The 13,480-nt window shown below is 42.1% G+C and overlaps 1 protein-coding gene across 6 annotated transcripts in view; it reads left to right on the top strand.

Annotated features, from left to right (window-relative positions):
- The window catches only part of TEAD1 (TEA domain transcription factor 1), a 255,589-nt gene that overhangs the window by 51,402 nt on the left and 190,707 nt on the right, over window positions 1–13,480 (top strand). Inside the window, exon 1 of one of the 6 annotated variants that reach the window (XM_088791643.1) lies at window positions 12,844–12,865. The exons of the other annotated variants lie outside the window; for them this stretch is intronic. The gene's annotated coding sequence lies outside the window, so the exon portion shown is untranslated. Of the gene's footprint in view, window positions 1–12,843; window positions 12,866–13,480 lie in introns of those variants that run through there. 6 annotated transcript variants of the gene reach the window in all.

Below are 13,480 nucleotides of genomic sequence, written 5' to 3' on the forward strand. Positions count from 1 at the left end.
AGAAGAGGGGGGAAAAAGTCTTCTACTGTGGTGGTTCTCTGTCGTTCTTGGTCCCTGCCCCAGACAAAAGGTAGCAGTGAGTAGAGGTGAAGCATTTCCGTGTGTGTTACGTCATCACTACCGTAGGAGGGGGCATATGAGGACACTGAGGCATGGCAGCATTAAATGCATTGCCCTGGTACACAGCTACAAAGTGGTGGAGTGGGTGTTCAAACCCAAGCCGCTACATCAGAGCCAGGCTTCCTACCAAACTCCAGGTCTCTTGGCACATTTCTGCCTGCCCTTCCTTCCCTACCGCTTAACCATTTTTTTGAGCACTTACTATGTGCTATGCACTGTTCTGATTCCGGCGTTACATCTGTGACCAAAGCAGACATCTAGAGACCATTAGTGATACGTCCTCTGGCCCCATCACCAGTATGATCCCTGTATTCTCAGCACATGTTTCTATCAGTGCAGTTACTGGGTTACATTCCTTTTATGTGTTGATGTATCAGCCTTTCATTGGACTGTGAGATCTTTGAGGGAGGAGCATATTTGTTACTCATCTTTATCTCTCCAGCACAGTCTGACCTGAAGTTGGCTGCATGCCTGTTTAAGGCGATTGAATGAATGCTTTTATGTGCTATATGACACCCAATTAAACTGCGAATAATCAAGGTACCTACCACCTCTCTATCTTAGTCAACCCTGCAGAAGAAGCCCCACAAAGTAGCACTTTGTAGGCCATACTTTACCTAGAAATCTAGAGAAGTGAACAAGGCAGCCCCTCACGCACTGCATCAGTGTGTGTGAATTGTGAACAGAAGTATCCTTTAAAATGTTAATATGATTGTGACAATTGTTTACTCTGGCAAATAGTTTGCTTCTCAGATTCCTTTCAGTGAATCAGTACATAATGCCCTGGAATTCCAAATGCATCCTTTTTTCTTTCTCTCATTTATTATTCCCTTTTACTGGAATACGTGAACATGTTTAACAGCCTGTTAAGACCAAAGCGTTTTGTTTTTTTTTTCCACCTTTTTTTTCCTACTTTTGCCGTTGCTCCACCTAAAACAAAGTACTCAGGAAAGACAGGTTTGCATGGTAATAATGCATCTTAAAGCAAAAATGAATTTATTTTAAAGAAGGAGCTGGAATTAGAAATATTATTTGTATTTAAAATTTTTGATATTTTGTTGAACTCAAATTGCTACTGTTGTAAAGTGGGATAGAAGTGATCACCTCTCTTCCTTTGAAGGTACAATTTATCAGTGATGACTCTTAAACCTCTCTATAAATCTGTGTATGAATATTCACTGTTGTATTCCAAGTTTCAGATGCAGGTATAATCCTCAAAGCTTATTGAATGGTGCTTGAACATATTAATTACATTTAGAATTTTTATCAAATTGATGGTCATATGGAATGTAATGGGTTCCAGCTAGAACCTTAATTTTTTATTCTTATCCATTCACAAAGAAATATCATAGGTAAAACAGGAGAAAAAAAAGATTGTTTCTTTGAGATAGAAAAATGGGCCTTGCTTCTCTTTTAAATCAATTGTTATGCATGAAAATATGTTTTCTTTTAAAATTTTACTTATAATTCCTTTATAATATCTATTTTTGAAAAGTGCCTTTTAAAACAGTTGGACAGAATTCTTGGTCAAGATGGCAGATTAGGTACATGCTCTGCTGGCCTCTTCTCATGAACACATACAGAAGAAGCCACCTCAAGATTGTTAGGAGGGGCAGAAACACGGAATGGGCTGGTCCCACACTTGTGTACGACCATTAAAAATCAGGAGGGATATCACGCCTCCTAAGGTCCTCCCCAGAGGAGTGAGGGGTCCTAGCCCCACACCAGGCTCCCCAGCCAAGGGTTGGAGTGCTGGGGAGAGAAGTCCCCATACCTTCTGCCTATGAAAATCTGCAGAGATCATGGCTGAGAGAGATGGAGGGTGACTGGAGTCCTAGGCGCTCCTCTTAAAGGGCCTGCGCATGGGCTTACTCACTGATGGACTCACTTGCTCTGAGCTGCAACACTGGGGCAGCAGCTTGAAAGGCACCAGGGACTTACAGGGAGGAACTGTTGTCTGGCTGCAGAGTGAGTGCTGGAGGGGAAGCTTTCTTCTACCGTGTTTCCTTGAAAATAAGACCTAACCAGACAATCAGCTCTAATCGTGTTTTGGAGCAAAAATTAATATAAGACCCGGTCTTATTTTACTATAAGATTGGGTCTCATTTTTAGGGAAACACGGTAGACAGAAGTGCTGGCAGGATACATTGGTTCTTTGTTGAATTGAGCCCTCTCTCCTCCCAACGTGCAGATGGCTGTGCCTCCATATCTGAGCCTCCATTGACCTCACTAACACCCTTTGTTCGCCTTGCCCTGGTGATTCCCTGAGACCCCACTCCACACAACTTGTGGGCCCACCCAAGTCACTTCCAGTGGCTTTTCCATACAAATGGCCTGTTTTGGCTCATGATGTGGACTTTCCTAAAATTTCTCAAAGGTTCACAAAACTCCAAAAAAGCAGCATCTGGCATTGGCCTGTCTCATACCTCTTATGGAGCAGCCCCTAGCCCTACACTAGCGACAGCCAGCCTCAGGTTGTGGTTTGGCCTCTTGAGGCACCTCCAACCCCATTGCAGGTGTTACCAATCTACAAATTGCTTTGTGGCTCAGGCCATGTGGTGCTGGGCAGGGTACAGGCTGTAGCTGAACTTGGCCTGAAGCAGGGCCCTTCCCGGTAGGCCCTGGGGCTGGCACACCCAGTGGCCAGCTTTGGACTGAGCCAGAGCATCACCCGGCCACCCCCAAAGACGACACACCCAGAGGACAGACTGGGCAGGCACCAGAGCCCTGCTAAAGCAAATCCTGCTCCACAGGTCAGCCCATACACAACAGCTCCTCCACTGTAGTCATGGCCAATCCTCACAACCAATGAGCCCGAGGGTCAGTTCCTCCCGGTGATGTGCAGATAGCAGCCAAGGCTCAACTAAAATAGGAGGGCAAACACAACCCACACAAGGGACACACCTGGAACACCTGTCTCAGGTGACCAGGAAGACTGTGCCACTGAGCCCCACAGGACACCTACTACATAAGGACACTCTACCACGACAGAGAGAGACATGGCAGCCTTACCTAATACACAGAAACAAACACAGGAAGGCAGCCAAAATAGGGAGGCAAAGAGACATTTCCCAAATAAAAGAATAATAAAGCTCCAGAAAAAGAACTAAACAAAATGGAGACAAACAACCTACCAGACACAGAATTCCAAACACTGGTTACAATGATGCTCAATGGTCTCAGGGAGAATTTCAACAAAGAGATAGGGAACATGAAAATGGAGATAGAAAACATAAAAGAGAACCAGTCAGAAATAAAGAATACAATAACTGAAATGAAGACTACATTAGAGGGAATCCACAGTAGATTAAATGAAGCAGAGGATCGAATCAGTGATTTAGAAGTTAACATAGCAGAAAACACCCTGTCAGAATAGCAAAAAGAATCCAAAAAAAAATGAGGATAGTTTAAGGGGCCTCTGGGGCAATATCAAGCTTACCAACATTTGCATAATAGGAGTACACGAAGGAGAAGAGAGTGAGGAATTGAAAACTTATTTGAAGAAATAATGACTGAAAACTTCCCTAATCTGGTGAAGGAAACAGACATACAAGCCCAGAAACACAGAGCATCCCAAACAAAATGAACCCAAAGACCCCCACACCAAGACACATTATAATTAAAATGCTAAAAATTAAAGACAAAGACAGAATCTTAAAAGCAGCAAGAGAAAAACAGTTAGTTACCTACAAGGGAGCTCCCATAAGACTGCCAGCTGATTTCTCAACAGACACTTTGCAGGCCAGAAGGGATTTGCAGGAAATATTCAAAGTGATGAACAAAAGGACCTACAACCAAGATTACCCAGCAAAGCTATCATTTAGAATTGAAGAACAAATAAAGAACTTCCCAGACAAGAAAAAACTAAAGAAGTTCATCACCACCAAACTAGTATTACAAGGAATCTTAGAGGGACTTCTTTAAAAAGGAAAAATAGAAAGAAAAAAATATTAAAAATATGAATAATAAAATGGCAACAACTACGTATTCATCAACAATTATTTTAGATGTAAATGGATTAAATGCTCCAATCAAAAGATAGGGTTGCTTAATGGATAAGTAAACAAAACCCTCCTTACATGTGCTCCCTACAAAAGACTGACTTTAGATCAAAAGACACATGTAGATTGGAAGTAAAGAGATGGAAAAAGATATTTCATGAAAATGAAAAAAATAAATAATGCTGGTGTAGGTATACTTATACCAGACAAAATAGACTTTAAAAGAAAGGCTATAACAAGACACAAAAAAGGACCGAGTAATTCCACTTCTGGGTATTTATCTGAAGAAACCCAAAACTACTTCAAGGGGATATATGTTAATTGCAGCATTGCTTACATGGGCAAGAAGTGGAGGCAGACTGGTTGTGTGTCGATGGAAGAATGGATAAAGAGGAGGTGGTATATATATACAATGGAATATTGCTGAGTCAGGGAAGGGAATGGGTTCTTGCCATCTGCGGCAGCATGGGTGGACCTAGAGAGTGTTGTGCTGAGTGGAGTATATCAGACAGATGCAATGTGATTTTGCCTATATGTGGAATCTAAAGAACGAAAGAAACAAACAGAAACTCACAGATCCAGAGAACATTTTCATAGTTGCCAGAAGGGAGGGGGCTTGAGGTGGTGGGTGAAAAGGGGGAAAGATTAAGAAGTACAAATTGATAGTTACAAAATAGTCATGTGGATGTAAAGTAAAGCATAGGGAATATAGTCAATGTGGTAATAATTATATGTATTGCCAGGTGGGTACTAGGCTAGTCAGGCGGACCACTTCTTAAATTATATAAATGTATAACCACTATGCTGTACACCTGAAATTAATATAAAATAATATTGAATGTCAATTGTAATCGAAAAATTTTAAAAGGGGAAAAAGGGTGAAGGGGAATAAGAGGTTCAAATTTCCAGGAATAAAACAAATCATGGGGATGTAATGTACAGTATAGAGAATATAGTCAATAATATTGTGATAGTGTAATAATGGTGTCACATGGTTGCTGGACTTGTGGTGATCACTTCTTTAGGTATATAAATGTTGAATAACTGATGTACATCTTGAGCTAATATAATACTGTATACTAGCTATATTTCAATAAAAATCTTTAGAAAAATAAAACAGTTGGATACATTTAAAATCATCATTTTATTCTGTCAGAAATAGTCTGCTTCTTTAGGTTCAAAAATGCTGTCAGTACATAGATACAGATATAGATAGAGATATACAGATCTATATATCTATGAAGATAGATATATCTAGATAGATAGATAGATAGATAGATAGATAGATAGATAGATAGATAGATAAGATAGAATCCAGAAATCTACTTGTTTTGGTAGACAGCTGAATGGAGTAAAACTAGAAACTTACATTTGAAAGCTACTTACAAGTCCTTTTTTAGCTCCCTTGTTTATAGATGAGGAAACTGAGACCCAAGTTTCTTAATGTTACAGGATATTTGTGTCTTATCTTACCCAGCAGAAGTTAAGCTCTTCAGAGTCAGATTATGAGTTGACACATCTCTGCCTTCGCAATTCACATAATAAGGATGGTTTGATTAAATAAACGAATGACGAAGCAAAAAAAAAACCAAAAAACAAGTAATCATTATCTACATTTCAAAATGTCCTGAGTTTCATCTTCCCATCTCAGATCCTTAAACATCCTTTACCTGTGATATTTCTTTGTGAATGGGTGAGAATTAAAACCTAAGCATCGTGCAAAGACTTTGCTTGTGTCTTGAGGGGGCCCAGACATCTCACGAGCAGGTGCATCTCCCATTTACAGTGTCATTTCAGCATTACCTGTTTGGAGCTGTGAGGAACTCAAATGTGTGAATGTTCCACGTTGGGTTTCCCCTGCAGCTAAACTTAAGTCATGCTAGAAGTCATCTGTGCTTTCAGTTGGGGTGCTGTATACTCTGGTAGCTTGCTGCACTGTCGGGTTCAAGTATGGATGAGCCTAGCCTTTGCTTGCCTCTTAGCATCACTCTTATAGTTTGTTCAGTAACTGGGGGGAGTGAGGGGGGGTGATGGCATAGCAGAATAGCAATGCATCAGTTTGTTCTCCTGTGTGAAACCTACACCAAGAGTAGACTTGGAGGTGTGTATAGCAGAACAGTTTTAGGGGGTAATTAAGTAATTTATATGACAGAAACAAGCACAAGAAGAAATGCTGTACATGTACCAGCAGCTTTAAAAAACGGAAAATGGGCTAGGCAAAGAACAGCGATTAGTGTCCCTGACTTCTGAGCTGACCCCTCAGTATCGATAAAGATTCAATAGCCTTAAAGAATGTTCTCTAATTTTAGCCCAAAGAATAGGTGCTTGACAAATCGATCAAACTTGCAACTTTAACTTTTGTTCCTGCAAAGAAGAAAATACTCCCTTGATCTCAAGAAAATTTGAAGCGATGATGTGTCTAAGCTACTGCACCGAGCCTGGCGCCTGAGTCTCAGCCTGGAGTATCAGAAGATGGGCCTGGAGCTTTAACGCTCATGGGGTGTAGATTGTGGAAATCACCTTGCTCACAAATCCCCGTTTTCTAATAGAAGTGGCAGCAGCGGGAACCTGTCTGGGAATCCTCTGCGGTTGGATCCTTTCCCTTTCAGTTTCAGGTTAGAAAATCGTAGGGTTTTCTGTGTTAACTTGCCTTGTTAACAACCCCTGAAGACAACCCTGCGTGCAAGCTCTGAAAAACGCAATAGTATTCTAGCCCCCCCTTTTTCTGGCATTTAGTTAATTAATTCCATACTTACTGAAGGTGATGTGTGTGAAGCCTGGCCCTGAGGACACACCCAAGTAAGATAAAGGTGCTGCCTTCATGGAGCTTGACACTGGAGAGACAGACGTGTTTCTGGGACAATGCGTGATGCTGTGGGAGCATGCTGCAGGTTCCCTCCCCTCCCCCCTCACCAGGCAGGACTTGGGTATCCGGGAAGGCTCCCTGGAGGAGAGGGGGAAAAGTCGTGGAAAGATGCAGGCGACATCTCTGTGTATGTGTGAAGCGTCTTTGGGAGGGTGAGTGCTCCAGCACTGAGAGCTGTTTGGGTTTCCCTAGAGATATATACTTTGAATTGGTCTGATTGCTTTTAGGTCCCACTTTATCCATCTATTTATAACTTTAATAGTGGTAAAAATGTACATACATGAATTTACCATCTGAACCATTTTAAGTGTATAGTTCAGTGGCATTAAGTACAGTCACACTGTTTTGCTACCATTACCACCATCCACCTCCAGAACTGTTTTTATCTTGAAAACTTGAGTCTCTGTGCCCATTAAACAATAACTTCCCGGTCCTTTCTCCCCTCAGCTCCAGGCAACCACCATTCTACTTTTTGTCTTGATGAGTTTGACGACTCTAGGGATCTCATATAAGTGGAATTATATCGTCATTTGTCTTTTTGTGAGTTATTTCACTTAGCATAATGACTTCAGGGTTCATCCGTATTGTAACATGGGTCAGAATTCCCTTCCTTTTTTAAGGCTGAAGACTCGTCAACGTCCCATTTTATTTTATCTCCAAGCATGTGTGAAATACTCACCAACCAAAACATTAGTGTCTCTGGTTTCTTTCCTGAAGTCACTCATGCAGGTGTCCATCCCTCGCTCCCTCCCTTATTGATTACATGTTCCCTGCCAGACACCGGGCTAGTCACTGGAGATACAAAGACTACCTCCATCTCCCCACCCCAAACCTGTGGTCTATGAGACTCAGACGATTACTAAACAATATCGGTGAAACAGTAGTTGTATGTTTTCAGTTCTGTGAGACTTAAGAAGAAACAAAACAGATGCTTCCTGGGAGAGCCAGGAAGGTTTTGCTCGAGAGGTAGCCATTGTATTGGCCTCTGAAGTATGTCGGGGTGTGTCATAGGTGACTAAGGGGAGGAAGGGCATTTCAGAAAAGAGGAACAGCGCAGCAGACGTGTCTATCGAATAGGCATTTTAGTTTGTAGTTAAATAGACTGTCTGCGTTCAGATCCTGGCTTTGCCACCTATTGGAGTGATGTGGGGCAATTAATGTTCTCTCTCTGTGTCTTAGTATCTTCATTTCTACTTTTCTCATAGGATTGTTATGAGGATGAAATGAATCACATATAAAGTGCTTAGAAGAGGGCCAGGTACAGAATATAAACTCTAAGTGTTAGCTACTATTGCTGCTGCTGTAGTGTTTACGGAGACATCAAATCCTTAGGTGTAGAATAAGGTACAGTCTGTGCTGTGTGCATGAATCCTGGTGATAAAGCAGATTCAAAAATCTATGGATATCTGACCTCTAAGCTTTCTTTTTGTATTCAAGTGCTCGATGGAATACCTCAACTTGTATGTGATGTTTACGTAAACTTTCTTTAAAACATTTTTGGAATCATTTGTTAAATAGAACATTAAAAAAGTATAAGACAAAAAAACCCTATAATGTTACCCTCCTAACAGGCAACTACATGTTTCCTTTTTATTTTCACTTTATTTCTGTAGATACATGCATAAAACTAAAGTTGTAATTACATACATACACACATACACACATATATATATATACACAATTTTTATATATACATATTTTATAATATATACACAGAATGTTGTGTTTGCTTTTTTTTAAATTTCATTTTCAGTTTTGTTTTTTTGTGCTTTTTTTTTTAAAGATTTTATTGGGGAAGGAGAACAAGACTTTATTGGGGAACAGTGTGTACTTCCAGGACTTTTTTTTTTTTCCAATTCAAGTTGATATCCTTCCAATAGTAGTTGTGGAGGGTGCAGCTCAGATCCAGGTCCAGTTGCTGTTGTTAGTTGCAGGGGGCACAGCCCACCATCCCTTGCAGGAGTCGAAACCGGCAACCTTGTGGTTGAGAGGACGTGCTCCAACCAACGGAGCCATCTGGGAGCTCAGCGGCAGCTCAGGTCAAGGTACTGTGTTCAATCTTAGTTGGGGGGCGGAGCCCACCATCTCTTGCGGGACTCGAGGAGTTGAACCGGCAACCTTGTAGTTGAGAGCCCACTGGCCCATGTGGGAATCGAGACGGCAGCCTTCGGAGTTAGGAGCATGGAGCTCTAACCGCCTGAGCCACCGGGCTGGCCCCGTGTTTTGCTTTTTTAAATTGATACTCTTTGAGAAACATCTTCTGTTCTGTTTCAGCCTGTTCTTTTACATTTTTCTTGTGAATGGATGCACCGTTTTCCTTTGCATTCATGTACTGTGATTTTCCTGGTCATTCTGCTATTCATAGTGTTACAGATGATTCTGTAATGTATACCTTTTGTGCTCCGACTGTTTTTCTTCCATGGAATTTTCTTTTTGATAAATTTGTGGTTTGAGGGGATTCCTAGGTCAAAGGATCTAACCCTTCTGAGGCTCCTAAAAAGTCTAAGCGTTTGCTTCTTCATATCCATAACACCACTGGCATGTTCCCTGTGTCACATTCACTACTGAGGTTGTTAATTGTCCTTAAAGGGTTGCTGATTAGGTTTAAAATAACACCTTAAACTTGCTTGCATTTCCCATTCTTTTCCCCTCCTAGTGAAGATGCATATTATCATATGCTTATTCTCTTGCGTGGCTTGTCCATTCTTCTCCTTTTCTCATTGTGTTCTTGGTATTTTCTAATATGAATTTGAACAGTTTATCATAAATGTTAGCTCTGTGTTGGAAAAAAATCCAGGTGCAGGAAATTTGAAAAATGAAGGACAAAACCTCCCTGCCTTGCAGTAGCGAGGCTTTCATCCTTGCCTCTGTGTTTCTGGAGAGGGAGCAGGAAGCACTAGTGCTTGCCATGTGCCGTCTCTGCTGGGATCATGGTGGCCAGAGTCTGGACGCTCCAGTGGCTTTGCTTTTCAGCTGCCTTTTATTATGAGCAGAAGAATAGAGTGGCTGTGCATTATCTCAGCTCTACCAGCGTGTTCATTTCATTCACATGGTCTCTCCTACTCCTCGTGTCCCATAAGCACCTAGGGCAAAGCTAGCACACAGTAGGCAATTTGTTTTCATCTGTCATAGATCAGAGGTTGGAGTGGACTTTCCCTGAAATCTTTCTCCCCACTCCAGTTCCTTCTACAGCATCCCTGTGAAGCCATCTCTCAGCTCTTCTGTAATTACCTCCAGTGATGAGAGGTTCACTATCTTGCAAAGACAGACCTTTGGCTCAAAGTGAGATGGATCTGGGTTTGAATTTGATTTGACAAGTGGGCAAATGTCTTAATGTCTCTAAACTTCTTTTTCTTCATTATCTGAATAATGGATATAGTAATATCACATCTCTACCTTCATATAGTTGTGATGAGGATTCAAAGAAATAATGAGAGTAGATTCCTGACCCCTGTGCCTCACACACAGTAGTGCTGAGTAAATATTAGCCGTGAATATTATTTCCAGTTGCTCCTACAAGGTATTTTCTTAAACTTTTGCCATTATATTTGATTTTATGAGCCAAATATTTTTGTGTCCATCAATTAGGATTTTGCTGATTTGGCAGAGAAGCCACAGCTCATCCTTTAGCTCCCATGGTGACTTGGAATTGGAAGTGCATTCTTCTTTAGTAGAGATGTGGTGGGCATTGTCTTCGACTTGATTCCAGCTGGCCCTTCATCCCAGCTGCTGGGCTGGACAGCAATGGGTCCGGGCTAGCAGCACTTTGTTGGTTTTCAAAGGCTGATTTGACAGGCGCCTGGTTGGTCTTTCTTCCCTTTCCTGGCTTGTGTTCCAGCCTGGCTTCCCCAGTAGAGCGTGGACACAAATATTTAGAGGAAACAGAACTCTGTTCCACTTTCTAGTTACCTGTTCCCTCCCCCAGAAAATAGTTTAGCTTAGCAAAGAGAGCTAAGGTAGAGATCATGCCTCCAAGTACATAGCAACATGCTCAGCCCCCCGATACTGCTTTTGTCGGTATAATAGATGTCTGGGCGTAGGATAGGCGCTACTTGATGCTCCTACTTCTTCCCTAGATTTTAGCATTTCAGCATTTTTGCTTTAGCTTTTTAAGAATACACTTGATGATTTGAGGGGTCCTCAAAGTCTCATGGGATTGAAGCAGATAGCTCTTATCCTGGGGGAATCGCTATCACTGCTTTTAGTACGAGGTCCATGACTCTTACGATGATGGCATTCATCTTTGCCTAATCCACCTCCCTGTGCTTTGTAGAGAATAACTTAGTGGGAGACGCCCCCTGTTCGGTATCTTGGCAAGTAAGTGCTTCCTGTTCATTGTCTACTTTCGTTTTTTTAAAAAAATACGAGGGAGTTTAATGAATTTAAGAAACAGCGCTTAAGTGATGATTATTGAGATTTTAAACGGTGGTGTCTGCAGAGCTGGTTGGAGGGGAGGGTTAACAAAATTTAAAAAGCAAGTCTTGAGTTATAGATCTATGAACAGGGGTGGTTTTAAAATAATGAACGAACAGAACGAATGTTGACACAGCGGAAAGCACTGGAGGCACTTACCTGTACTTGTTGGATAGTGAGGAGCCGTGGGGATGGGCATTCAGCGGGCTTGGGCCACTGACTCTTCACCAGCGTGTGTGGAAGTATTTCACTATTGTAAACAAGCAGTCTGGCCGCACCAGTGAGGTGTTGGCGGAGGCCGGGGTGGGGGTGGGGGTGGGGGGCGCAGCATCTGAGTTACCTTTGACAGGTGTTCAGAGGTGTTAGGTCGATGCCTTTATCTCACTGCCAGGGGGACCTTTGAGTGCTGGGCCTGATGGTCTCCCTGTAGGTGCTTGGAAAGTGTCACATTCGAATTGAGGATTGTCTGCTTGGAAAGTACTGAGACACTTTTCTTTATTCAAGAAACACCTGCAGTGTGACAGGCCCAGTTCTTATCTTCATGGGTTCCCCAGTCTGCATGAGTGGCCTCACATTTTTCCTGCCCTTGGACTCTAGGACTCTGTCCTTAGGAAATGATGACAATGGTGTTTCCCCTACCCTTAGCGAAAAGTTGGGCAAAATCTAAATGTCGGACGATGGGGAAGCAGCCACATAATGGTATATTCACAACACAGAATACTCTACCTCTTAAAAATCACAAATACAAAGACTATTTCAGAACTCATGAAAATGCTGAATGTGAAATGTTAGGTGGGCAATAAAAGGACCCAAAACTAAAGGAAATAAGAATACGTTCGTGCAAGAAAATATATCAAAATGCATTGTTAACACTGACTACTGTTTGAAGGACTGGGGGAAAGTTTATTTTTCTCCTCTGTAGGTTTTCTATATGCCCCACTTTTGGGATCATCTATGAGTATTAACTTTATAATTAGAAGTGTTCCATAAATATTGTATTTTAAAAGTCCAGTTTAAACTTTTAAAAATTACTGTATAATCAGTAGCCCAGTATGTAGAATTTAAACTTGGAGAAACACATTCGGGAGTTGTGTTTGTCACCTGTGAAGGAAGCTGCTGACTTGGTGGGATAAAAATATGAGCCTGGCTCAGCCTCCTCGTGCTAGTGAGCCTGCCTGGTGAGCCGGCCTCTCGAGGCTCCCAGGCGGCTGGGGTTCCGAGAGGCCCTAATGGGCTTGCTGAAAGGCTCCGCTTGGCTTCTTATTAATGTCCCTCCCTGAGCCGGGCTCTGCTCTGCTGGCTAACCTTGTCAGAAGGTTACCGGTGGCTCTTCAGGGCTCAGCTAATTTTAAACCTGGTCAGCCAGCGCAGTGGCGTGGCAATGCGCTGTGGAGTCACGAACGGCTCCCTGGGAGACACGGCTGGGGAAAGATGAGCTGAGTCTCCGGTTTTTTCTCATCCTCCTGTAAGTGACCAGGCACGCTGACCAAGCAAAGAGAACTGGGATAATAATGAGAGCTTTTATGGTAAAAATTAGGGTTCCTAAAGATCTTTTAGCAATGGCAATGCTGATTGATAATTGCACGGTGTGATGTGTCCCGCATGAACTGTGTGAATTCTGACCGCAGGACGAGAAGTGAGGTGGATGAGATCCTCTCTTCCGGGAACTAGACTCGTTTCTGGTTTTTAAGGCCAGAATGGAACTGCCGTTCATTTCACTGTTTATATGGTTTTCTTCTAAAGGTACAGAACTCAAATTCTGCTGGTAGTTAAGTTCTTTCTCTGAAGTTTTTATTGATTTGATTGGGAGAGGGTTATTTCTTAAATATTCAACCAACCAACAAACAAAAAACCCCACAGAATCTGCCTGTCTGCATGTCTACCAGCTGCTGGTCTGGCTGCCACTAAAAATTGTCATTTTGAACCCCACCCCATCCCCTACCCCTGCTTTCTGGAGCATTTGCAATCGAGTCCTGTTCAGAACTCTGCTGTACCTTAAAATACTCATAGTTCTGATTTTTAAATGGAAACCTAAATCAGTAACTACAAAATAATGTGACAGTGGGGCGCCTTTCCCTAT

This window comes from Rhinolophus sinicus, chromosome 14, assembly GCF_057876585.1.
Source record: "Rhinolophus sinicus isolate RSI-liver-muscle chromosome 14, RSI-T2T, whole genome shotgun sequence".
Taxonomy (NCBI): Eukaryota; Metazoa; Chordata; class Mammalia; order Chiroptera; family Rhinolophidae; genus Rhinolophus; species Rhinolophus sinicus.